Genomic DNA, 25,081 nt, shown 5'->3' on the forward strand with positions numbered 1-25,081 from the left:
CAAAAACTCCCTATGTCCCCTTGATAAACTTCTCCTAGCCATTGAGATTTTATTTCCACATTGAGAATTCCTTCCTTCCTTCCTTCCTTCCTTCCTTCCTTCCTTCCTTCCTTCCTTCCTTCCTTTGTAATTGTAACTTCAGTGTCTAATGCAAAGTAGGTATTTTACAAAATGCTTGTAGATTCACTATTGTTTGAAAGCCCCCAAGACATTGGGTGGATCTTCTGCAGCAAACTTATGGAAGAATAGAGACAGGAATCACATAGTATGGGCAGTTATGGAAAGGTTATGATCTGCATTAAAATGAATGAGTTCATAGGACCATTTGTGCATTCTAGGTACAAAGACCCAAGTACAAGTTATGCAACATTCTTCTGCTAAACTCCAAATGTTTTCATTTACTATTTAAAGCTGATTCCTTTAAAACCAAGCTGAATTAACCCTGAATTTTTCCTTAAAACTGAGAACCTTCCAAGGTATACATATTACTTATAGTAATCCCTATACTACCTTAGGTTATGGTCTGACTTGGCATCAAATCTTTTAATTATTTTCCTTAATTGCCTTAACTAGAACCTTATCTATGCTTTGATCTCCCTCCCAGAGGGACCTGAACTCCCTTCACCTTCTTTTTTAATGAAGGTGAATTTGAAGAGGAACATCTCCCATATGACTTGATGGAGATTCATAGAATTATGGAATTGTTATTGTTCCTTCATTTTCAAAGAGCGCAGTGGCATCAAAGATTGAAGTATTGACTTAAGCATTAATTAGATTTAAGTGAGGCAAAGTTGAACCAGGTCATCAGCCTCAATCTCTAATGTGAGCATTGGAAAGGCTCCTCTAAAAATTCCTCTAAAGGAACCTCTTGGGGCTCAGAGAGATGAATTAATTTGTCCAAGGGTACACAGTTCATGAGTGGCAAAACCAGGAATAGAACCTAGGTCTTTTGACTCCTAGTCCAATCATCTTTCCACTATGTCATATCTTGGTTTCTTCAGTGTCAAGACCCTGAATACTCTCTGTTCTTTGTTGCAAACAGAAAAGGGGAAAATATCATGAGATTATATGTTGCATTTTTATATACTGCATTTCTGTCTTTTTTCCCAGTCAGGAGAGAATTTTCTTGATAACCAAGTTTTCTAGTTATTCACTCCCCCTTTCTGTGAAACTCACCCTTTGTAGATCAGTTATTTTGCATAGAATGACTAAAACCTAGTCTTTAATCAGTTTAATATTAGCTTCCAAACCTCTTCACAGGGCATGCTAATTCCTTTTTGAATAGAACCACATGGGAGGAAAAGGGAAAAGCTTCCCAATTGATACAGTGGTTTCCTCAACACCCTCGAATATACCACATACAATTTCCGACATCCCTCTCATTCTTCCCACTGTTCCCCCTGTCTGGAGCATTCAAATGCTTCTCTTTCTTGGTCCAAATCCTACCCATCCTTCAAAGCCAAGAGCAAGTCCCATTTTCTCCAGGTCCACTACAAGTCACAATACTTTCTCCTATCTCTGAATTCCTAAGTCATTGACTTTTGGTACCACTCAAATGAAAATAGATCCCATATAACAATACCTCACTGGTTCATTCTGTCATGGAAGTGAGCCTTTCTTATGGATACACGGACAAATCCCAAACTCTCAAAAGATCCTAGCAAACTGAAGAAGTCCTGTGACTATGTGCCAGCTTCCTAAGGGTCAGTTCGGAGGGCTCATCATCATCAGAAGGAGAAGAGGAGTCAGAATCTAGACTGGCTCCTTGTTATCTCAACAATCCAATATCAACTCCTCTATTTGATATTTAAAGCCCTTCAGAATCTGGTCTCAACCCATGACCTTATTATACACTAATCCCCTTCACACAGTCATTAATCTTCTAGCTCTTATATAAAATCCATCTCTCAAGTCCATGTTTTTCCCCAGGTTATTCCCCATGCCAAGAATGTCATCCTTCCTTATGTCCACTGCTTAGAACCCACAATTTCCTTCAGATGTTCTGCTCAGGAGTTATCTTTGCCTCCTTTCTTTGCCCCGTGATGCTCTCTCTCCATGATCTTTTATATATTTTGTATCTATTTATTTTATATTATTTATTTGTATATATGTTATTTTCCCCACATACCCTATAATATAGTAAAATATATTGTAACATATTTTATCATTATTGTTCAGTCATTTCAGCTGAATCTGACTCTTCAAATCCCCATTTGGAATTTTCTTAGCAAAGATACAGGAATGATTTGCCATTGTCTTAGACTTCAGTTCCCAGATAAGGGAACTGAAGCCCAGAGAAGGGGAAAGTTTTGACCAAGATCACAAAATTATTAGAAGGTCCATAACCTCTCCAAAGACCATAGTATCATAAAACCTTGGATCTAGAACTGGAATAATTGGACTTAGAGATAACCTAGTGCAGACTCCTCATTTTGCAAATAAAGAAACAGACCCAGGGAAGTCAGGTGATTAGCCCAAGACCAAAAAGGAGAGAAGCATCAATGGTAGGATTTAAACTCATGTTCTCAGATTCCAGAGAACAGACAACTAGACAGCTCACTGGATTTGTATTTAGAATTCTCTGAGTTCAAATTCAGCCTCAGATCCTTACTAGACATATGACCTGGACCTCTTTGCCTCCACTGTAAAATAAGATAATAATAGTTCCAGTCTCTCAAGATTGTTGTGAGGATCAAATGGGAAAATATTTATAAGGTGCTATACAAATGCTTATTCTTTTCTCACCTCCCAGAACCAGTGCATTTCCCATTTAGTCCCAATATTAACTACAGCTAACAGTATAAGGAAAATAGATAGATAGATAGATAGATAGATAGATAGATAGATAGATAGATGTGTATATAATAGACTGCCCTGTAGTCAGATGGACCTGAGTAAAAATGTCAGTTCAAACATGACACTTACTAGCTGTGGAACCTTGGGCAAGTCATTTAAGTACGTTACCTCAAAAAAAAGGAGGGGTAGCTAAATGGTACAGTGTGTATTCTAAAGAATTGTAAGCAGCCCTACAAGCATGAATTTGGTCCCATTTGCTGCAGATGTTTGCCATTCTGAACTCAGAGGATTGGACCAGATGATCTTTCTAGATTTATTCCAGCTCCAGAAGTCTCAACAGATCCTATGAGTTGTCATTCTGTGACTCAGAACTGCTTTTGATGCAGATCAAATGGTTTCCTCAACAAAACTACATCACTGGAATGTGTTGCTTTCTATTCAATCACACTCAACTACTGCCACCTTCCATGTGCATCCTCAGTAAGAGAACAAATCAGTCAAAGAGGTAAAAATGTAGAGCAATGTTCGGGATGGTATGTAGCAAAAAGGATTGAGATTTAATTAATTCTGATTAATGAATGAAAGTCAATTCCTCCAGGGGCTCTCCAGTAGCTTTCTGTAAGGTCATCTTTTTTCTGTTCTATTTTTATCAGTGTCTTGGATGATGACAGGGAGAGGATGCTTTTCAGAGTTTTGGAAGGCATGAAATTAGCAGGGATGAAAGGATGAAGATTCAAAAAAAATAACTTCAATAGGATAGAATAGTGGAATATTGGAAACTCGGAGGTGAGAAAACTCCCTCTACCTTCTTGGCACCTTCTTTCCAACTTAAAGTCTTAGAGAGTTGCTTAGAGTATTAAGAAGTTAAGGGACTTGCCCAGGGTCACATGTGTATGTATCAGAGGCAAGACTTGGTGTCTTCCTAGCTTTGAGGTCAAACCTTTATCCATTATGACAATCTAACATGATGAGATATAATAAGAATAAATGTAAACCCTGTCCTCAGTACACATGGGGCAGTCTTTCTTTTTGTACGTATTTAGTTTTTCTTTTGTTTTTATCCCAATCATTTGCAAATCTAGTCTTTTCCCCTCTCCAATCCAGAAAGTCATCTCTTTTAACAGAAATAATGAAATAATGAAAAAAGCAGTTCATTATAAGGACAGCTATTACTCCACTGGACCTGGAGTTAGGAAGTTTTACTGTTGTTATTCGGCAATTCAATTGTGTCCGACTCTATATGATCATACTTGTTGCTTCCATGACACTATCTATCCATCTCATTTTCTACCATCCCCTTCTCCTTTTGCCTTCAGTCTTTATCAACATCAGGGTCTTTTCCAATGAGCCCTGTCTTTTCATTATGTGGCCAAAGTATTTAAGCTTTCAGCTTCAATGTTTGACTGTTCAGTGAATTGTCTGAATTAGTTTAAGTATTTGTCTGATTTGCTCTCCTTGCTATCTCAAAAATCTTCTCTAGCTCCACAATTCAATTGTTTGAATCTGTAACATTTCAGCTTCCTTAACAGGAAGACCAGACACTTATTAACTGTGTTACCCTGGGCAAGTCTCTTAACCCTCTTTGCCTCAGTTCCTCAGTTGTAAAATGTGCGAGAGAAGGAAATGGCAAACCATTACAGTATCTTTGCCAAGAAAACTCCAAATAGAGTCATGAAGCATTTGGCATGATTGAAACCACTGAACAACAACAACATAACTAATCAACCATGATTGCTAACACAAGAAATATTTTTTACCTTTAGTCCTCCACCTTGTAATAGTAAGTGCACTTACTCAAACCTTTTTCAGGATCATACTAGGTCATTTTAATTGCACAGCATTCAGTGTAATCTTTTTTATTGTCTTTCTGTTGACTTTACAGTAGTCATTTTACACATAAACACACATACATATATGTATATATATGTGTGTGTGTGTGTGTGTGTGTATATATATATATATATAGTCTTCCTGGTTTTGCTCTTTCCAGTCTTCTTACATATTAGTCCCATTTATATACTCTATAGTCCAGTCATACTTGCTATATTGAGGCAGCTGGTGGCTTAATGGAAAGAATGATGAGGCTGTAGTCAGAAAGACCTGAGATTAAACCTGGCCTAAGACACAACTGAATGACCCTAAACAATATAACCTCTCTCAGCCAAAGTTTCCACAACTGTAAAGTGAGAATAACGGCATCTATTTCACAGGGATTGTTAAGGAGGGTCAAATGAGATAACAAAGTTCCAGACACATCCTAGGTCCTATAGAAATGTTTATTCTCTTCCCCAACTTGGTGTTTCTTATACATACTGCTCAGTTCCCTTCTCCATACCTCTGCTCTATTTGAAGTGCACTCTCTCTCTCTCTCTCTCTCTCTCTCTCTCTCTCTCTCTCTCTCTCTCAATATTCACTTCTTTAGATTCCTTGGGTTTTTAAAAAAAGACATTAAGCTTAAAAAGAATAAACTTAGACATTTCATTGAACCAAAGTATAGTTGGGGGGGGGGCGCTGGACCTGTCCTCCAAGGTTCTTCTTCCCAGTTCTAATGTTAATGATTCTGTTCAATATTTGTGAGGTTATTCACAAAGCTAATAGTGAAACATCCCTTTCATCTTGGAAAAGAACTGATAGCTTTCAGGTGCACACCAACACCAAGGTCACAACACATGGCCAATATGTTGAAAATTTTTTTAGTTATACTTCTTTATTATAAAAATATATTGTAAAGGAATGCCAGGGTGACTGAGTTAATTAGCCTCAAGTGGCTAATTGAAATAATCAGGAAATATTTAAATAAAAATACAGTACAATATACATAATGTCATAATAAACCTATGTCACTTTCCAAGTCAAAATGCTATCTATAGAGTCTGTTTTGAGTTTGACACCACTTCTTTAAGACAGTTATTATGTCTTTCCTAAGTTTTCTCATCTCCAGGTTAAACATCCCCAGTTCCTTTAACCAATCCTTGTATGCTATAGTTATGTGCACGCTCACCTTCCCCTTCTTAGATCCTTCTCTTCTAATTGGTTGTATTCTTGCTTATTAATGCCCTTCCTCAAAATGGCAGCCAAGAGGCAGCTAGTTGGTACAGTGAATAGAGCACTGGCCCTGGAGTCATGAGACCTGGAGTTCAAATCTGGACTCGGATACTTAATAATTACCTAGCTGTGTGACCTTGGGCAAGTCACTTAACCTTACTGCCTTGAAAAAAGACAAACCTCAAACAAAAAATGGCAGCCTGATCTGAAGCCAATATTAAGAACTAATCTTTGATCAGAAGAAGGTACAACAGGATTTTGACCTTGCACCTTTTCAATGCCCTATTTCTATTCTTGCAGTCTAAGATGCTAATAACTTTTTTTGGTTTCCATGTCATTCTGATGACTCATCATGAGTTTGCAGTCCACTACAACACTTAAATTGTTGTTGTTGTGTTTTCTTCACAAGAAGTGTTGTCCAGCCACACCTCCTCAATTCTATTCTTGGACAGTTTATTTTTTTTAACCTAAGTTTAGACCTTTACATATCTCCCTATTAAATTTCATCTTATTAAATTCAATTCATTCTTTTAAGTCAGTCAAGGTCATCCTGGTTATTGATTCTGTCATCTGCCATATTCACTCTTCTGGTTTCATGCCATCTACAAATTCAGCATGCAAGTCATTTATAGAGTCATAGGATCATAAAATTCAAGCTGACAGAGACCTTAGGGGGTCAGTTCATCAAGTTCAGCTTCCTTATCTAGGCCCAGAGAGACTGATTGACTTGGCCAGAGTCACATAGCTCACAAATGTCTCAGGTGAGATTCAAACCTCAGTTTTCCTGACTAAAAATCGAAACCTCAACCATTACCCTATGCTTCTTCCCACTTGTACTCATACAAAATGATGATGAAAATGTGGAACAGAAGGATGCCAAGAATGAGCCCTGGAGCATCTGCTAGGGACTTTCTTCCACTTTGACAATAATCTACTAGTCATCCATCTTTGCATCTGTGTTTTTAACCAGTTCTGAATCTACCTAACTCTTCCATCACCTAATTTTTATTCACTCACTGAAGAAACATTTAAGAGCCTACAATATGAAGAGAAATTTATGTTATGAGTTGAAAAGAAAACAAAAATTAAATTTAAGTCCCTATCCTCATGAAGCTTTTAGTTTAGTCATAGCTATAATTATTGAATATCACACTGTAAGGTCTCAGGGAAAAAAATCATTCCTAAGGGAAGGTATCAAGAAGGAGGTAACATTTGAAATGGCTTTAATGTATGAGCATGAATTCAACAGACTAAGGATAGAAGATATGAGCTAGGTATTGTAATAACTCTTGGGGATAAAACAAAAGATTTTCAATTAGCCCAGTCTAATGGAGAGGCAGAAAGGAGAGAAATAGTAGGCAAACATCTATATTAGAAACTAGATACATACAGGATAAATTGGATAAAGGCACTAAGGGTACTCAGGGTAAAGGCACTAAAGAGAACCAGAAAAGACTCCTTATAGAAGCTAGGACTTTAGGGAAGATGTGAAGGGAGTCAGAGAAGGCAGGTGACAAAGATAAGGAAGGAGAGACTTCTTAGTTATGGAGATAATCAATGAAAATACTCAAGAGTCAGGAGTTAGTGTTGTGTGGGAGGGTCCATTATCACTGAATTGTAGAGTATGTAGAGGGAAGAGAGGCCAGAGGACAGTGGAATCAACAGTACAAAGGTAGGAAAGTGTCAGACCAACTTGGAAAAAGTGAGCCATTCTATATATGGTATATGTTTTATGGTATATGTATGGGTGCAATGCATAAACAGAGTGTATATACATACATATAAACACACACACACACATATATGCAATGGCATTTGAATTTGGCTTAGTAATCGCAAGATTTTTAAGAAAAGGAGGGACATAAGCATAAAGCAGTTTACTAGTTGGAGAATCAAGAAAAACTATCAGAGAGACTACTACAAGTAGTCCTGGGATGTATCAATAGAGACCTCATTTAGAATGGTGGCAGTTGCAGTAGAACGGATATATGAGATAACGATGATGTGGTGAGAGTAGAAAGAGACAAACATAACACTTTCTTCCACATCATCTCCATTCTTTCTTCTTGTTTTGTTTTTATTTTTGTCCATTATTTCTTTCACTCCAATTGATAAACTGTTTTATGCTTATGTCCCTTCATTGCTCTAATAATGTGCCAAAATCCATATAAAGTATGTTTAAATCATGCCACTAATCTTTTGGTCTATTTACCTGCTGAAAAAGGAAATGAAGTGGGCATGATTGCTTCATGATGAACCCATGCTGACTCACAGACATCACTGTAGTGATGAAGCTAGGATACGTCTTGATTAAAATAGAACCTGTTGAAGATCTAAATTTTTCCTTGTTTATACTATAATTTGAGAAGTCCTGTAAGACCACATGGAATAACCATCTAGAAGTCAGATGCTCTAGGTTCCAGTTAATCCTGACCTCACCACTTACTAACTGTATTGCCTTTTGAAAGTCATTCTTATATATAGAATAGTTATAACAACATGTTGCTTCATCTCATGAAATGGGAGTTTTGTGAGGATCCAATGGGATAATGTAGACTATATAAGCTGTAAAGTGTCATACTAATGTTCACTATTGCTTCCAATAATGTTTGTTATCAGTTGCTGGAGTGCAAATGCTCTTTATTGCCCTACTTTTGAAAGTGGTTTTAATTTTGGAAAAAATGTTCTTCATCACTAAGGGAGAGGAAGGTAGTGAGCTAAAAGCAGACAACTCTGTAGCAGAGCAGCCTGGACTAGTCAGGATACTTAGGTACAAGTCTCAGTTCCAATACTTATTTCTTATTTATGTGACCTTGGATAAGTTGCTTTAATACAATAGAAATCTCTTAAGAATAAACTATACAATAGTCAAAACATTGTTCTAGGGGCCCTGAGATACAGACAAAACTGGAACATTTCCTGTCCTCAAGGAGCTTATATTTTACTGATGGTTTACAACATGCATCCAAACACTGTAAAGAAAATTGTAGAGAACAATAATGATGTGGGGAGATCGGGATATGAATTAGAGAAGATTTCATGAAGGAGGTAGCACCTGAGCTGAATCTTGGGAAGGGAGTGGAAAGGAGGAGGAAAGACCTTCCAATCCTGAGAGGTAGCCTGGGTTAATGTGAAGAGGTAGGAAATTGAGTGTCTTGGGAATACCTAACCATTGAATCTGACTAGATCACAGAATCTGTAAAACAACATAGTAGTACATTTTCAATAAAACTGAAATATATAGGAGCCAGATTGTAGAGGGCATGAAACACAAGATTAAGAGGTTTCTATTTATCCTATAAGACATTGGTCTCCAAGGGGAGGACTGAGAACCCTAGAGAGATTCTTTGATTTCATTCCAAAAGGTTTATGATCAAATAGTCAGAGGGGAAGATGGATAGTATCTCACCCTCCTCCATGAGAGCAAACGAGGTTCCCTGTCTCCAAAACAATCACAGTTATCCCCATTCATTAAAACTCTGCAAACCCTATTATACTCAATCTCCAAGTTCTTTCAGAAACAGGTCATTGATCCCTTATGGTACTTTAACCTAACCTTGACTGAGGCATTCTGTGCAGTAGCTTTTAAAGTCACCTTGGCCCTAGGTCTGAAGTCTAGAAGACCTAAGTTCAAATTTGATCTTAGATAGTTAATAACTATAGGACCCTAGGCAAGTTATTGAACCTCAGTTTGCCTCAGTTTCCTCAACTATAAATGGGAATAATAATACCTGCCAATGTTGTTGTGAGGATCAAATAAAATAATATTTGTAAAGTGATTGGCAGGGTGCCCAGCAAAAGGAAGGTGTTGCATAAATGTTGTTGATCATTTCAGGCATGTCTAACTCTCTGTGACCCCAGTGGAGTTTACTTGGCAAAGAGACCAAAGTGGCTTGCCATTTTTTTCTTCAGCTCATTTTACAGATGAGGACGTGGGGCAAAAATATAAATACTAAACTATTAATATCATTGGGAAACTCCTCCTACTCCTCACCACTTCTAATGTTATATATAGTGTTCCCATTGGGCATATTGGAATATATATAAATGTTGGAATATAAACACATTTACATATATAAATATATGTATACATGCATATTTCTGTGCATATGCTATATGTCTATTGACCCAAATATAGATAAATATGTATAATATACATATCTTACTGTCAGGGGATAGCAGGTTTTAAAAAAAAAGACTGGAGATCATTGCTAAGGCAAAGAGAAGTCATTGAAAAATTCTTATTTTCTTAATCTATAAGATGTTGCTAACAGGATCCCTACATACTTCTAGGTAAAATATAGGAATAGGGACTGAATTTGTGAATTCACTGATAGAGGAAACTCCTCAGTGAAGAAACTCCTTCCCCCAAGTCAGTCCATTGCCTTCTCTATAACCTATCAATAGTATAAGAGAAATACCCATAGTATTGAGAAATTAGGTACCCAGGGTCACACAAAAAGTAAATGTGAAAGGACTTAAATTTGGATCTATTTCTCCTTAGCTCCAAGACCATCTTTTCATCTACTATGACACATTTCCCCTAGAAACCACAAATATACATTATTTCCAATTTATCACACTTCAAAATGATATCCAGAAACTAGAACACTAGATAGATCTTTGTTTTGGTTATCTCATCAAAAATAGGATAAGATTTCATCAGATTGCAATTTCATCTTAATTCTCTTAACTTCCAACCCTAAATTTCACATAACATTTATAGAACCACAGAGAAAGTTGGAGCTAAGAATTCATCTGATATGAGCCATTCATTTTCAAATGAGGAAACCAAAGTCCCCAGGGGTAGACTAACCAGGGCTAGGGAGCGGAAGTGAATGGATTTTGTTGCAGGCTGTTGCTGGCATTCTCTTAGCATCAGAATCCAAGGAGGTGACAATGACAAGGGAGGCCTGGGGGTGGGGGGAGTGACTGTTGGGAAGTGTAGGCAGGCCTGCGGAAAGCTTGAGAACCCAACGGAATGTCTGTGGCTGAGTGACGTCTGGAACTGCATCAACCCCGCAGCCTGAAGAATGGCCTGCCTGGAAGAGCCCAGCCAGGCGGGTCTTTGGGTGATGGGAGTAAATAGGGAGACCTGATATGGCCCAGATGCTCCCTTAAATGCCCAGATGGGGCTTTGTCTAATTACTGGTTCTGAACAACTTTTTGTTTTGTTTTGTTTGATTTGCTTTTTAGTATATTCTTTCTCTCTCTCTCTCTCTCTCTCTCTCTCTCTCTCTTTCTGTATTCCATTCCTAGTTGTAAGAGTGGGAAAATGCACAAACAATTCTGTGTCTGATTCACTGATCTACCCTCAGAAACTAGTGAAAGAGGTGGGGGGAGAATCTGTGGAAGGGGGCCCACCTATTTCTAGTTCTTGGTCCTTGAGACCTGGGTCTGGGTGCTTTTCTCTTGTGAATGAATAAGGCAGGTGATCTAAAGATTTTTTTTTTCATGGATTCTTTTCCTTTGGTCTTGCTGCCTTTTTCATTATCACTTTCCAATTTCTCAGATCTTTCCTGATATTCTCCAAAGGAAGCCAAACAATTAGTCTCCCCCCTTCCCACAATGTTACTTGCAATTCTCCAAGATCTACAGAGCCACAACAACTTCCCAGCCTGAGAAGCACATGCTGTTAGTTTGGTCACTCTGTCCAGCCAACTTCCATCCCCACCCTCTGGAGCTCTTCCTTCAATTTAAGCTCAGAGTTAATATCGGGAACTGATTACAGTGGAGAACAATGGACTCGGAACCTTTCAATACAGACCTTGAGTGTTTAGTTGTCTAGAAGCCAGGCTTGGTCAATCCACAACACCAGATTGGTTCCAACAAGTGAGAAGGCCTGGATCCCAAACCAAAGGGGAAGCCAACCCAATAGAAATTTATCCAGAGGAGGAGATGCAGAGAGAGAAATGGCAAAGCTGGTGCCGGCTGTTGGTAATTCAACTTCTGTGGAGGCTAAGAGTCTCATGGAATCTGCTCCTCCCCACCACCCCTGCTCCCGGCCACTCCCACAGTCCCAAGCACTCCAAGGCCCACAGTGACTTCTATATTTTTATGCAGGAAGGGGGAAGGTCAGCTCAGCTCAGCCTCCTGGTCTGGAATCTGGACTTCTGCCCAGATCTCCAGGCGTCAGCAGTGCCCCCGAAGTTTCCTGTTGAAGAGGGGAAGCTTCCCTACTCCAGAAAGCCCTAGTTTCTAACAGTTTGTGGTATGGGGTCCCTTGAAAGTCAAGAACACAAAAACCAACCCTTTCTACTCTTCAAGCACCCCCTCTTCTCTGGAGCCAACAGAGGATTGAGAGTTATCATTACCAGAAAGAATGGATGGTGATTCTGACTATTCAATTTGATTCAACTGCTTAGAGAATGCTAGGTATTGTGCTACATGCTGAGGGCAAAAAGAAACAAATAACGAACTATGATGATAGATAGATAGATAGATAGATAGATAGATAGATAGATAGATAGATAGATGATAGATAGATAGATAGATAGATAGATGATAGATAGATAGAATAACAATAACCCTTGACCTCAAGAAGCTTCCATTCTACTGTTCAGTATATGACCAGAAGTCTTGTGTTTCATCTTCTGCTAGTTGCAACCAAGCAACCTCAACTTGAGGACTTCCTAAACTGAATGATGGGGAAGGAAAAGGTAGGAAAGCTAGAAGAGAGGGTAAGAGGGTAAGAGATTCCCCTCCACATATTCAAACACATGTCCCTACATGATCCTACTATGAGGAGAGGATTACCCTCTTAGGAATGGTTTTCTTTAGATGCTGAGAACATCTACATTCTAGTCTACTACTTCCTTATCCATTAATCATATCATTGTTTCCATCACCAAAGAGTACTACTGTAGAATTTTGAGCTGTAAGGGACTTTGGAGATCATTTAGTGCAAACCTTTCAATTTAAAGATGATAAATTCAAGGAGAGAACATGATTTCCCATGCAGTAGATAGACAATAATAGAGATGGGACTCAAATTTATCCTTTCAGACTCCTAACTTTACATCATATAGGCTAGACCCCCAGGCTTGTATGTACTTTGTAAAGCTAGGTGACAAAGTGGATAGAGCAGGCCCTAAAGTCAGGAGAATCTGAATTCAAATCTGACCTCAGACACACTAGCTCTAGGCAAGTCACATAAACTCAACTGCCTCCCCACCAAACACAAAACAAACCAAAAAAAGAAATATAATGGTGCAATGAAGACAAGCTAACTAACCTAAAGGGCTTTCAATTTAAAAGAGATTGTGATGTTACTTGTCCCTGAGGTACATTGAATTGACTGCTAGACCTAGGGTTGGGAAAACTTGGGTTTAACTTTTGCTTCTGCCTTTTACTAGCTCTTGATAAGTCACATCATCACATTGAGCCTCAGTTTCTTTATCCGTAAAATAAAGGAGTTCGATTAGATGATCTAAAAGGTCCCTTCAAGCTCTAATTTAATGATCACAATCCATCTCTAACAGTCTTTGGGCCTATTTAATATCTGAGAGCTTTGAAGATCTGTCTTCCTCTTCTGCCCTTAACCTCTTTTTTTCTGTGTCATGGAAACCTTTGAAAATGCACAGGATAGGAAAGGAAACCAGTAATATTGAAATATAATTATCAAAATATTTAAAAATAATTTCATGAACTCCTGGTGCTTCCTTTTATTTGCTAAGAGGTGCTTCCTTATTTGAAGCTGCTTCCTAAGGTTTTATTGGCAGTGTCCCTTCTTGACCTCTGTCCTTTATTCCCATGGGGTTTGGGATAGGAATCCCTATTCTTGCCTTTCCTACATCCATAGCAGATGAACATATGAAGCAAGGGAAAAATGGCAGGAGGCAAGCTGAAAAGGAGGGTACAGGAGTATGTGCGGGGAATCTAGAATCATTTTCACTTCAGAAGCAAAACAGAAGGATTTCTCTCTCTCTCTCTCTCTCTCTCTCTCTCTCTCTCTCTCTCTCTCTCACACACACACACACACACACACACACACACACACACACACACACACAGAATGAACCAACCAAACCCTATTCTCTCTGTCTTTTACTAGCTGTGGGAGTGGGGAAATGTATAAACAATTCTCCGTCTGACTCACTGACCCGCCCTCAGAAACCAGTGGAAAATTTGGGGCAGGAGGAGCTCTGAAAGGGAAATCTACCTATTTCTAGTATGTTCTTGGTCCCTTGTCAATGAATAAGGTGTATGGTTGAAAAAAAAATCAATCATTATCCCAGAACAGGAGAATATGATGAGATGAGGAGTGTGGAAATAGCTACCTTATTGAGTTCACATCATCCTCTATCTTCCTTCTACTCCATGCTTCAAGGAGAAGTTATAAAGACAAAACAAAAACAAAAAACAAACAGACAAAAAAGACTATCCTGGTCCATCACCAGGACCTAGTTAAATATGCTCCATCTGCCTCCTGATTTTCAACTGAAAACTAATGAGCCTGAAAACTTTGGGGGTCCTTGCCCTTCTCAGTCACCATCACTAACCATCCCTCAGACCTGGCTCCTCTGAACAGCTTCACAGCTTTCTCCAGCACCAGCTTCCCTCCTTTTCCCTTCACAACACCAGACAACACAAACGAGGGCTTTGTTAGGACATCTGGCAGAGACCCTGGCTCAGGCTGCCTCACTAGAGCCTAGCCACAGTAAAGGAAGGAGACAACAGCTCCATGGACAGACAAGAGGATAACAACCCTGTGTTTGGCTAAACCTCTCGACTTTCTAATTACCTCCTGTCTGGGCTCACTCAGAACCCTCCAAAACCAACATCCCAGCAATATTCACAGGATTTCAGTTTATCTAACAGGGAAGATGAGAAAAACAAAAAAAAAGGCAGTAGGGTGATTTTTTTTTTAATGTAAGCATTGAATGTGATTTAATTTTTCAAGTGGACTTAATTCAAGAACAACATTTCCAGTACTTCAATGATAAACTTGAGGCAGGAATTTGGAGATAGCTGTACTATACATCATTCAAAGAAGCAAATAGTCCAGGATCATGGACATCCTTTCATGTTGTTCCCAGTAATGGAGGAGGACCACACCTGAGCATCCATCTCCTTCACTTGGAAATCCTTATGAGCAATAGTGGAAAAAGGAATGCAGGTAGTAGCTATTGCACCAAGTTCTCTTTCTTAGAAATCATTTACAGGAGTTAAATCAATGAGTGTACTTTTATTAGCACTATGTTTCTAATTACCAGAACTAAGCTTTCTCAAGTGTACTCACCAAAGTTCCAGACCCAAATGAAATCCATTATTTCTTCCAAATCACCACCTACCAACTTTTACCAAACCAACTTGGATATATGCTGTCTGAGAAGTATATGTTTGCAGACTTAGTCAGAACCAGAAATTCACCCCACCACAATACTTCCCTCCCAAACCCACAAGTTTTCTGGTCTTGTTTCATATTCTAATCAATTCAATTAAGAAATATTTAGTATCTACTAGCTTCCTGCCACATATGGGGCAACAGTGGAAAGAGCACAAGCTCTGGAGTTGGAAGGATATGAATTCAAATTCAACCTCATTTACTAGCTGTGTGACCTTGAACAAGTTACTTCACTCTGCCTCAGTTGTTCATCCATAAAATAGTCTGGAGAAGGAAATGGTAAAGCACTCCAGTGTCAATGCCATTTGAGTCAATGGCCCAGATGGAGTCACAGAATGTTGGAAATGACTGAAACAATTCAACAATGACAACAATATGCTTGGGAATCTATAGGAGCTTTTTAGTGGTGAATTAATTAAATGCTTGATCAAATATAGCAGCAGGCTGATAATTTTGTATGGTGCAAAAATGATGTTATAAATATTCAAATGGCCCTTGGCAAAAAAAAAAAAAAGGTTCCCTAACCCTGATCTAGAGGAAAGGGAATACATTATAGAATGGGAAGGGGGAGGAGGTAGTGGAAACATATATACATATATAAAAGCAAAAAGATCCAGGCCCATTGTTAGAGTGCTAAAGCAGGAGTTAGGTTGGATCTGAGTTCAAATTTGCTCTCAGATTCTTCCTAGCTTTGTGACCATGGACAAGTCACCTAACCTCTGTCTGCCTCAGTTTCTTTGTTTATAAAATGAGGAGAGTATTAGTACTGATTTCCTAGGGTTGGTTTGAGGATCAAATGAGATAATATAGGTAAGTTGTTGTTGTTCAGCCGTATTTGAATTTTCAGATCCCATTTGGGGTTTTCTTAGCAAAGATACTGGAGTTGTTTGATATTTCTTTCATCAGCTCATTTTTACAAATGAGGAAACTGAGGCAAATAGGGTTAAGTGAATTGCCTAAGGTCACACATTCACTAAGTGTCTATGGCCATATTTGAACTCAGGAAGATATCTTCCTGACTCCAGGTCTGACCCTTTATCCAGCACCCTGTTTTTTGTAAGTGCTTTGAAAAGTTTAAAGTATAAATGCTAGTTATTATTTTTATTATATTATTATTTAGAACCAAAAGACAAGTTCAGATCTTGATGCTGCTACTTACCACCTACATAACCACTTCCCCTGCTTGGATGGGAAATAAGAATACTTAACATTTATATAGGACATTTGATCTTTACCACAACCTGTGAAGTAGGTGTGAGTATTAAGAGAATTAATCAACTATGTCAAGGTCATATGGCTAGTAAGTGTGTGGGCCAAGATTCAAACTCAGGACTTCCTGACTCTAAGTTCATTGATATAATTCTGCCACCTAAATCTGTCATGCCCCTTCTTCTATGCAATTCTCTAATCTGTTGATTAAATTCTGTTTTCAGCACAGTATACCATTCTCCCCTTCAGTTTGGATGTCCAATCTCTGTATGAGGAACTTTCGTCACACTTTATTGAAGTCTCCACTACAACGACAATTGACTTGGGTGACCTATAGGTAGTCACATGGAACTCAGAGCCAAGTAAAATCTGGTTTCCTGAATTTTGACACCTGGGCTGAGGCAGGAAAACCTATATCCATATTCTTCTCATGCCTCTCTGCTCTTTCCTGAGATAGGAAAGAAGTTGCCAAAGGGATAACTTCCAAATTCAGTCTAGTCCTTCTGGATGACATCTGGTAGCCCCATGAGGTTACTGTTGACCAGCTAATGACTTCTGGCTAATTTTAAGATGGAAAGGGATAATTAAGGGTTGCTACTATTGTTACTACTATTGTCATAGCAACAGTCATCTGAGACTCTCCCAGTAATTGAGTCTCCTGAACTATTCACACTCCATCACTTGGTCCCAAAAGAAAACAAGTAGTTCACCTACTGTGTCAAGGACAGAGGTAAGGATTTTAGAGGGATTCTCATTACCAAGGGTCAGGCAAGAGTCAAATGTGAGGTGTTCCCCATTCATACACCTTCAAATAACACTAATTCTGGAAACACCACTTAGTGGCTTTCAAGTAATCTCTTAGACAGCAGGCACACCCAGGTTAACAGCTTCTCTTTCCTCAAATGTGACAATGGCACAATAACTAGAAAATCTGCTAATATACTTGACCCCAGGTTGCCTCAGAAAACCTCAAGAACTTCCCTTCTTCCCTCTCCCTCCTTCACAGTCACTGGCATCAGAGGAGTTTGAGAGAGGTGGTGACAATGAGCCAACAAGGGCCTAAATACTCACAGAAACTGATTAAGAGGATCATGGGGCCAAGATTAGCATCAGCCCCAAAGGGCTGTGAGGAAGCACCAGCTTTAGTGGAGTTAAGTAGTGGGCATCAATGTAATCATCACTCAGGAGGAGAGGGAACCAGAATGAGGTCAGTGAGAAAAATTTTTTATCAGATGAGTTTAGAATTCAGGGCATCAGTGAATATTTATTAGGCAGCAACTGTGCTGTGTGTTGGAAATACAAAAATGAAATGATTCTTACCCTCAAAAGTCTTCCATTCCATCAAAGGAGACAACAATACACTTATAACTATATACTAGATATCTATAAAATACATATATGTATTTTGGGGGTTAGGGAAGGCATAACATATGAAGGACATCCTCCCCAAATCTTCAAGTAAGGGGTGATGAAGAAAATGAAGGCTTCTAAGAGGTGAATGTGGCACTTCAAGAGAGAGCCAGGTGCCCCAGTGGAAAGAATGCAAAGACAGAAATAGGAGATGGAGTTATTAAGAATGAGGAAAAGGGGGGTAGCTAGGTGGCGCAGTGGATAAAGCACCGGCCCTGCAGTCAGGAGTACCTGGGTTCAAATCTGGGCTCAGACACTTAATAATTACCTAGCTGTGTGGCCTTGGGCAAGCCACTTAACCCCATTTGCCTTGAAAAAAAAACCTAAAATAAAAAAAAGAATGAGGAAAAGCAAAACTTATTAAGCTATAGGGTATGAGAGAGAAAATGATTTATTTCCTGTACAAGTAGCAAAACCAGAATTTGTACACAAGTCCTAAGACTCCAAGTCTAGTATTCTTACCATAGAACTACTTCCTATTTCTGGATTTCAGTGCTCCCCTCAGTAAAATAAGAGTTTGAATTAGAGGATCTCTAAAAGTCCCTACTATGTCTAACATCTTTTGATTCTTTACTTCCAGATACCATTACCCAGGGGCCATGATTTTCTTTCTGCGGGAAGGAAGGAGTGAAGAAGCCCCAAATTGACTTGGCTATCTTATGTCTAGAAGTCTGGCCCCTTCCAGTTCTGGGATGTTATATTTCCTTTCTGGAACCTCACCAAAAAGTCCTTGTTCCTGCCACATCTGGAGCAACGAAGAATATTTGCAACTATGAGAAGCCTGGGAAAATCTTGTAGCCTGGGGAGCAGCCAATCTTAGGCAAGATCCATAGACATATATGTTGGGAAAGAAGAGAAAAGTACTCTCTCTCTCTCTCTCTCTCTCTCTCTCTCTCTCTCTCTCTCTCTCTCACACACACACACACACACACACACACACACACACACACCACACACACAATCACACTCACATTTCCCTCTCTCATCTCTCTTTACTCTTCTCCCACCCCTCTTGGGAGTATTTAAAATTCCAAGAATCTGAGTTGCTTCCAAGCAGTGAAGGGCTCTTATCACAGAGTCCAGAGAGCTGAAGAGCTTGAATAATGATTACAGTCAGTATCATCTGTTTGGAAAATTGTAGTGGGAATCCTGGTGGCTAACCATGAGACAGTCACTCAGAGCAAGAATCTAGAGTAGGGATTCTTAACACAAAACAAATGTGAATTCACTTTTTTTTCCCTTTCATATTTTGTTATGATGGAGCTTAATTTCCTTAATAATCCTTTGAATTTTATTTTATGAATTTAAACACTACCTTGAGAAGACATCCATGACTTTACCAGAATGTCAAAGGGGGCCATGACCCCTTTTAACCCATAGTTAAAAATTCCTGCTCTACATACTCTTCACTTTGTAAAGACTTCTTTCCTTTCTCATGGTTTTTTTTCTTTTCTCTTAGTTCTAATTCCTCTTTTAAATGTCTAATAAGGAAATAAGTTAAACACAATTGTACATGTATAACTTTTACCAAATTGTTCACGACCATGGTGTGTGTGTGGGGGGGGGAGGTTGGTAGAAAAATGTGAAACTCAAATTTGTAAATGGATGAATGTTGAAAAACTACTTTTGCATGTAATTGGAAAAATGAAATAAAGTTTCAATTAAAAAAATAGAATCCTTGCTCTAAAGTATTCCAGAGTAGGGATAAAGTACACTGGAAAAATCTTTGGCTTCAGAATCAGAGAAGCTGGGTTCAATTCCCAACTATAATGTTTTATTTCCTGGATGAACTTGGGCTAGTGGCTCAAAATCTTGGGCCCTTAGTTTGCTCACCTGTAAAATGACAGAACTGTAATGGAGAGTCTCTTTGTTTTAGGTTTTTTTCTTGGATTTTTAGCTATGACATGTAACATACTTGAAAAAGCTTGGTAATCTGATGATTTTTAACATTTTATCTTATATTCTATATGAGGAGATAGGTTTTATACATAGGACATGATCTCCACAGTAGACAGTGATACTCAGCACATTGACTGGTACATTGTAGATGTTTATTAGATATTTCTTTGATTGATTGATCCTTCCCACCTGGAATTTTCTTAGAACACTTTGTATTTTTCCCTACCTTGTATTATACATATTTTCTTACCCTATTTACTCTTCCCTCAACTTCCAATTCCAGCTAGCTTTTTAAGAACAGAGATAGTATGTGTATGTATATGTGTGTAGGGTGTGTGTGTGTGTGTGTGTGTGTGTGTGTGTGTGTGTGCTCATGTGAATATGTATTCCTAGGTATATTTATACAAGGTCATACATACAAATCTTCAAACCCTGGAATAGTATCTTTTTTTTTAGGTTTTTGCAAGGCAATGGGGTTAAGTGGCTTGCACAAGGCCACACAGCTAGGTAATTATTATGTGTCTGAGGCCAGATTTGGACTCAGGTACTCCTGACTCCAGGGCTGGTGCTCTATCCACTGTATCACCAAGATGCCCCCCTGAAATAGTATCTTAAACAAAGTAGGTACTTGACAAATGTCTTTGGAAATTCAAAAAATGAAACCAAATACTGAGTTATAGTGATGAATGGTCTTGGCCTAGAAAAGTGATGGAAACTTCTCCATTCTTGTAGAAAGTCTGCAGATGAAGAATGCAAAAATTTGCATACACTGTCAGAAACAATTACCTGTCACAGTTAGTTTTGCTTGCAAAACTCTTTTCCTGATTTGCAATGGAAGGACACATGGATTAAAATCTAGACCAAGAAGGAAGCTTAAAGGTCATCTAGTCCAAGCTCCTCTTTTTTACAGATGGGGAAACTGAGATCCAAAGAGGTTAAGTGAATTGCCTAAGATCATATAAGCAATTAGTGCAAAGCTGGAATTTTAACTCAGGTCTTCTGCCTCCAAATACAATTCTCTTTCTCTTATACAATATTGCATTAAATGGTTGGTTTGTGGTGGTGATGATGGGGGTGGCAGTGTTGTGTTTTTCAGAGGGAAGGATGAAGTTGAATAACTGAAAAATAATATTGTAAAAACAAAAGACATCCAAAATACACATAATTTTTTTGTTTTGTTTTTTAGGTTTTTGCAAGGCAATGGGGTTAAGTGGCTAGCCCAAGGCCACACAGCTAGGTAATTATTAAGTGTCTGAGATCAGATTTGAACCCAGGTACTCCTGACTCCAAGGCCAGTGCTTTATCCACTATGCCACCTAGCCGCCCCTAACGCACATAAATTTTTAATTAAAATCTATTAAATGAAATTGAACCAAAGAGAAATATAAAGTAGTATATTGTCTTGTGGCAAATAGAGTGCTATACAAGTACAGAAAAGGAGATGAATGAGGACTAGAAGAGTTAGAGATAAGTCTTCTACCTCCCTAATAGGAATTCCAGAGCATAAGAGACCCCCTAAGATGTGTAGTTCCAACTACCCTAACCTCAAGATCAAGATCAAATAACTGGCTATCTAGGAAGATAGGGACCCAGACTGGGAAAGGGGCAGGAGTGGACCTAAGGAATCCAGGTTTTTGTTCAATTGTTTTCTTTTTTTAATTTAATTTTATTTTTAGGATTTTGCAAGGCAAATGGGGTTAAGTGGCTTGCCCAAGGCCACACAGCTAGGTAATTATTAAGTGTCTGAGGCCAGATTTGAACTCAGATACTCCTGACTCCAGGGCTGGTGCTCTATCCACTGCGCCACCTAGCCACTCTGAATTGTTTTCAATCATGTTTGACTCTCTTTGTGGCTCTATCTGGAATTTTCTAATGAGTGGTTTGACATTTCCTTCTCAAGTCCATTTAACAGATTAGGAAACTGAGGCAAACAGGACCAAATGACTTACCAAGGGTCACACAGCTACTAAGCCTCTGAAGCAGATCTCTGAGTTCAGACCCAGGGCTCTATCCACTGTGTACATCTTACCTAGTTGCCAGACATCTGCCCACTAGGAAATTGCTTGAATGATTCTTCCTTGGAGAACTTGCCCAGAGGCAAGTTGTACATGGTAGCAATATCATAGGATCACAAACAAAGTTTGAATTACAGTGGCAAGACAAAAGTCAAGGTGACTGGCAATGAGCCAGGAAGCAGTGGATGACTTTATTTGTCTTCAATACGGGACAAAGTGCTAAGAACTTCATGGAACCTGCCTCTGTCTCCATAGCCACTGGAACAAAGAGTTCTTATTCACCCATTCCACTGAGGAAAGTCTTGAGGTAGACATTCCCCTAATTCACTGGTAGACTGAGGCCAGCTTCCCTCAATCTGGTTTAACCTGCGCAGAGACAGTTTAGTTGCAATAAGAGTTAAAGCTGATTAACTGTTTGTATTAAGTCCAGGACCAATATGGTAAACCTTTAGGAGTGTACAACTATTAGGCTGCCTTAGAAGAAATATGTCAATGCAGGCAAGAAAAATGAAACAGGTTAAAGTTTCCAAGATGATCAGTATTGGTATTTTTCTGTGAATGGTCACTATGCTTTCATTGGGGGTAAAAGAAACTCAGCCCTTGGGAGAACCATAGAATGTTTTATGTGGCCTTAGAGGTCACAAAAATCAATCTTATTTTTTTTTGCAAATGAGAAAACTGTCCAAAGTCCCATAGCCAGGAAATGATAGAGTAAGACTAGAACCCAGGTTCCTAGACTCCTAGTCTGTCATCCTCTAACCTAAGATTAACTCAGAGCTAGTAAATTCAGGTCATGGGAGGCCAGCATGGGGGAGGACAGGGAATGTTTTTGAAGAAGGGATGTCTTCCAGTAGCTGTCAAATCATACTCCATTAGTAACATGAAATTGGCTCCCAATAAGCTTTTACTAGGCTGCTTGACACTGTTGGAAGAGAACTGCATTCTTCGTTCTTGCTGACTTTATAGGAAAATTAAGGAAGGGAAGGCATTACACCCCTCTCTTATCCAGAGTCCCAAGCAACAACGTGAGAGCACCACTGACAACAAGAAACTTAAGACTGAGGATGAATGCAAGTCCTGGTGAATATTACATTCCTTCTCCTTGTTCCAGAAGAAAATATTTCTGGACCTCTGCAATGAGGCCCCAGGCAAAAACTGACACTGCCCATTCTTCTTGAGTCTTGACTTCTCTTTGGGATTGATCCAAATGTTTGCGGGATGGGTGGCAGCTGCTCTAGCACAAGACTCTCTGATCTCTTCCAGAGAGCCTCTGGCTCTCTCATTTATACACATGAGTCTACTGACTTGATAACTGTTCCCCGCAGATTCCACTGAAAAGAATGTAGCCTTAGCCACTGGAATGCTATACTATACCATTCTCCTGCTTTCATTCATTCATTTAACAAAGCATTTGTTAGACACCTACTATCTGCTAGATGTTGAGAAAACAAATAAAAAAGGTTCCTACCCTCAAAGAGCTTGAATCAATTGTCAACCTGTAAGTGAGGTGGGGAACAAAAGATAAAGAATTTGGGTAGGGAGGGCATTAATAATTAGGACATCCGGAAAGGTCTCATTTAGGAGGTAGAATATGAACTAAGCTTCAAAGAAAATGAGGTATTCTAGTAAAGTGATATGAGGCAGGATCATATTTCAGGCATGGAGGACAGGGTAAACAAAGATTCAAAAGGAAGAGGATCCAGGACAGAATGTAACCAGTTTGGTTAAAATTTAGAGAATAAGAAAGAATTCAGAATCAATCTTTGGCAAGTAGACTGGTACCAGATAATAAAGAACTTTAAATGCCAAAGAGAAGAAATCATATTTTATTTTAGAGACAACTAGAAGTCAAAGAAATTTCTTGAGCAATAAGGGGTTACATTGGGGTGGACAGCCTTCAAGGAAAGTCAAGAGTCCAAACAAGGAACCACCCTTGAACTCATTCTGAGGAGTGTGAGCAGAACCACATCAACAACATTGTGAATGATCAACTATGATGGACAAAGCTCCTCTCAGCAGTTCAGAGATCAAGGACAACCCTGAGAAACATGCTATGGACAATACCATCCACACCAGGAGAAAAAACTATGGAGTCTGAATGTAGATCAAAATATATTATGTTCACTTTTTTAAAAATTCCTTTATGTTTTTTTCTTTCTTTTCATGTTTTTTTTCTTTCCCTTTGGTTCTAACTCCACTTTTTCAACATGACTAAATAGGGAAATATATTAAACAAAATTGCATATGTATAACTTTTACCGGACTGTTGGCTGCCTTGAGGAGAGGGGAAGGAAATAAAGGAGGTAGAAAGATGTGAAATTCTTAAGTTTGCAAATGAATGAGTGTTGAAAAACTACCTTTGCATGTAATTGAAAAAATAAAATAAAATTTCAATAAAAAAAACAGGAATTGTCAAGCCTGGGGCAGGTGAGGCAGGAAACATATGCCTTTCCTATAGTAAGGGAAAGACAGAACCTCTCCCCGAAAATTGCAGCTTCCTAGGTGGAATCACAACCCCTGAACTTCACCCATCCTCAATTCCTGATAGCTCAATGCCAAAGAATGTGCAGCTGTCCTGGGTGGCTTCATCTCTGAGCTGGAGTGGCACTGATTTTGTATAGCTTCTTGTGCCAAGGTGCCAAATAGCAAAGAGATGACATCACAGATGACACCATCTGTGACCTACTGTACTAATGGTCAAGATTTGGGGCAAATCTGAAGACTAAGAACTCAAACCTTGAGATTTGGTGCAAACTCTACCCTAGGTTTCTTCTTTCATCAGTTCCAAATGGTCTGGAACTAAGCTATCAGGAATATATTACAGACATATGCTGGGTATTTTAGACAACTTCTAAGTACTATAGAATGATGGTAATAATAACAATAATGATGATAATTATAATAATATAATTTATATCCAGTTTCATGGCTTGCAAAGCACTTTACATAAGTGATTTCAATTGACTCTTACAACAAAAACTCTGTAACCCTCAGATTACAAATGAGAAAAAAGATGTTAGGTGAATTGCCTAAGGGTCTACAGCTAGTAAATATCAGATCTTTACTTCAAATTTAGGAGCTGAAGATGTAGGAAAATTGACATCTAATTTATTAGGCCTCCCTAGAAGGGAAACTTTTGGATGAGATTCTCCCATCTCAGGTTTTCTGCTTAGACTAAAGAGACTGACCTGTTATCTTCCTTCACCATACTTCTCAAATACTAGACTAAAAGTATTTGGGTTCGATGGATTTGTGGTCAGAGATCAGAAGCAAAAAGTACTCAAAGGAGGCATTGAAAACTGTTTTGAAATTACAAATAATCATATGAAAGTATGTTTTGAATCAATAATAAGAGCAATGG

The 25,081-nt window shown here is 38.8% G+C and overlaps 1 protein-coding gene across 3 annotated transcripts in view; it reads right to left on the reverse strand.

Moving 5' to 3' along the window:
• The window catches only part of EMP2 (epithelial membrane protein 2), a 75,153-nt gene that overhangs the window by 13,019 nt on the left and 37,053 nt on the right, over nt 1-25,081 (reverse strand). The window contains exon 1 of one of the 3 annotated variants that reach the window (XM_074196388.1): nt 11,609-15,206. The exons of the other annotated variants lie outside the window; for them this stretch is intronic. The gene's annotated coding sequence lies outside the window, so the exon portion shown is untranslated. Of the gene's footprint in view, nt 1-11,608; nt 15,207-25,081 lie in introns of those variants that run through there. 3 annotated transcript variants of the gene reach the window in all.

This window comes from Macrotis lagotis, chromosome 8, assembly GCF_037893015.1.
Source record: "Macrotis lagotis isolate mMagLag1 chromosome 8, bilby.v1.9.chrom.fasta, whole genome shotgun sequence".
NCBI classification, from domain to species: Eukaryota; Metazoa; Chordata; class Mammalia; order Peramelemorphia; family Peramelidae; genus Macrotis; species Macrotis lagotis.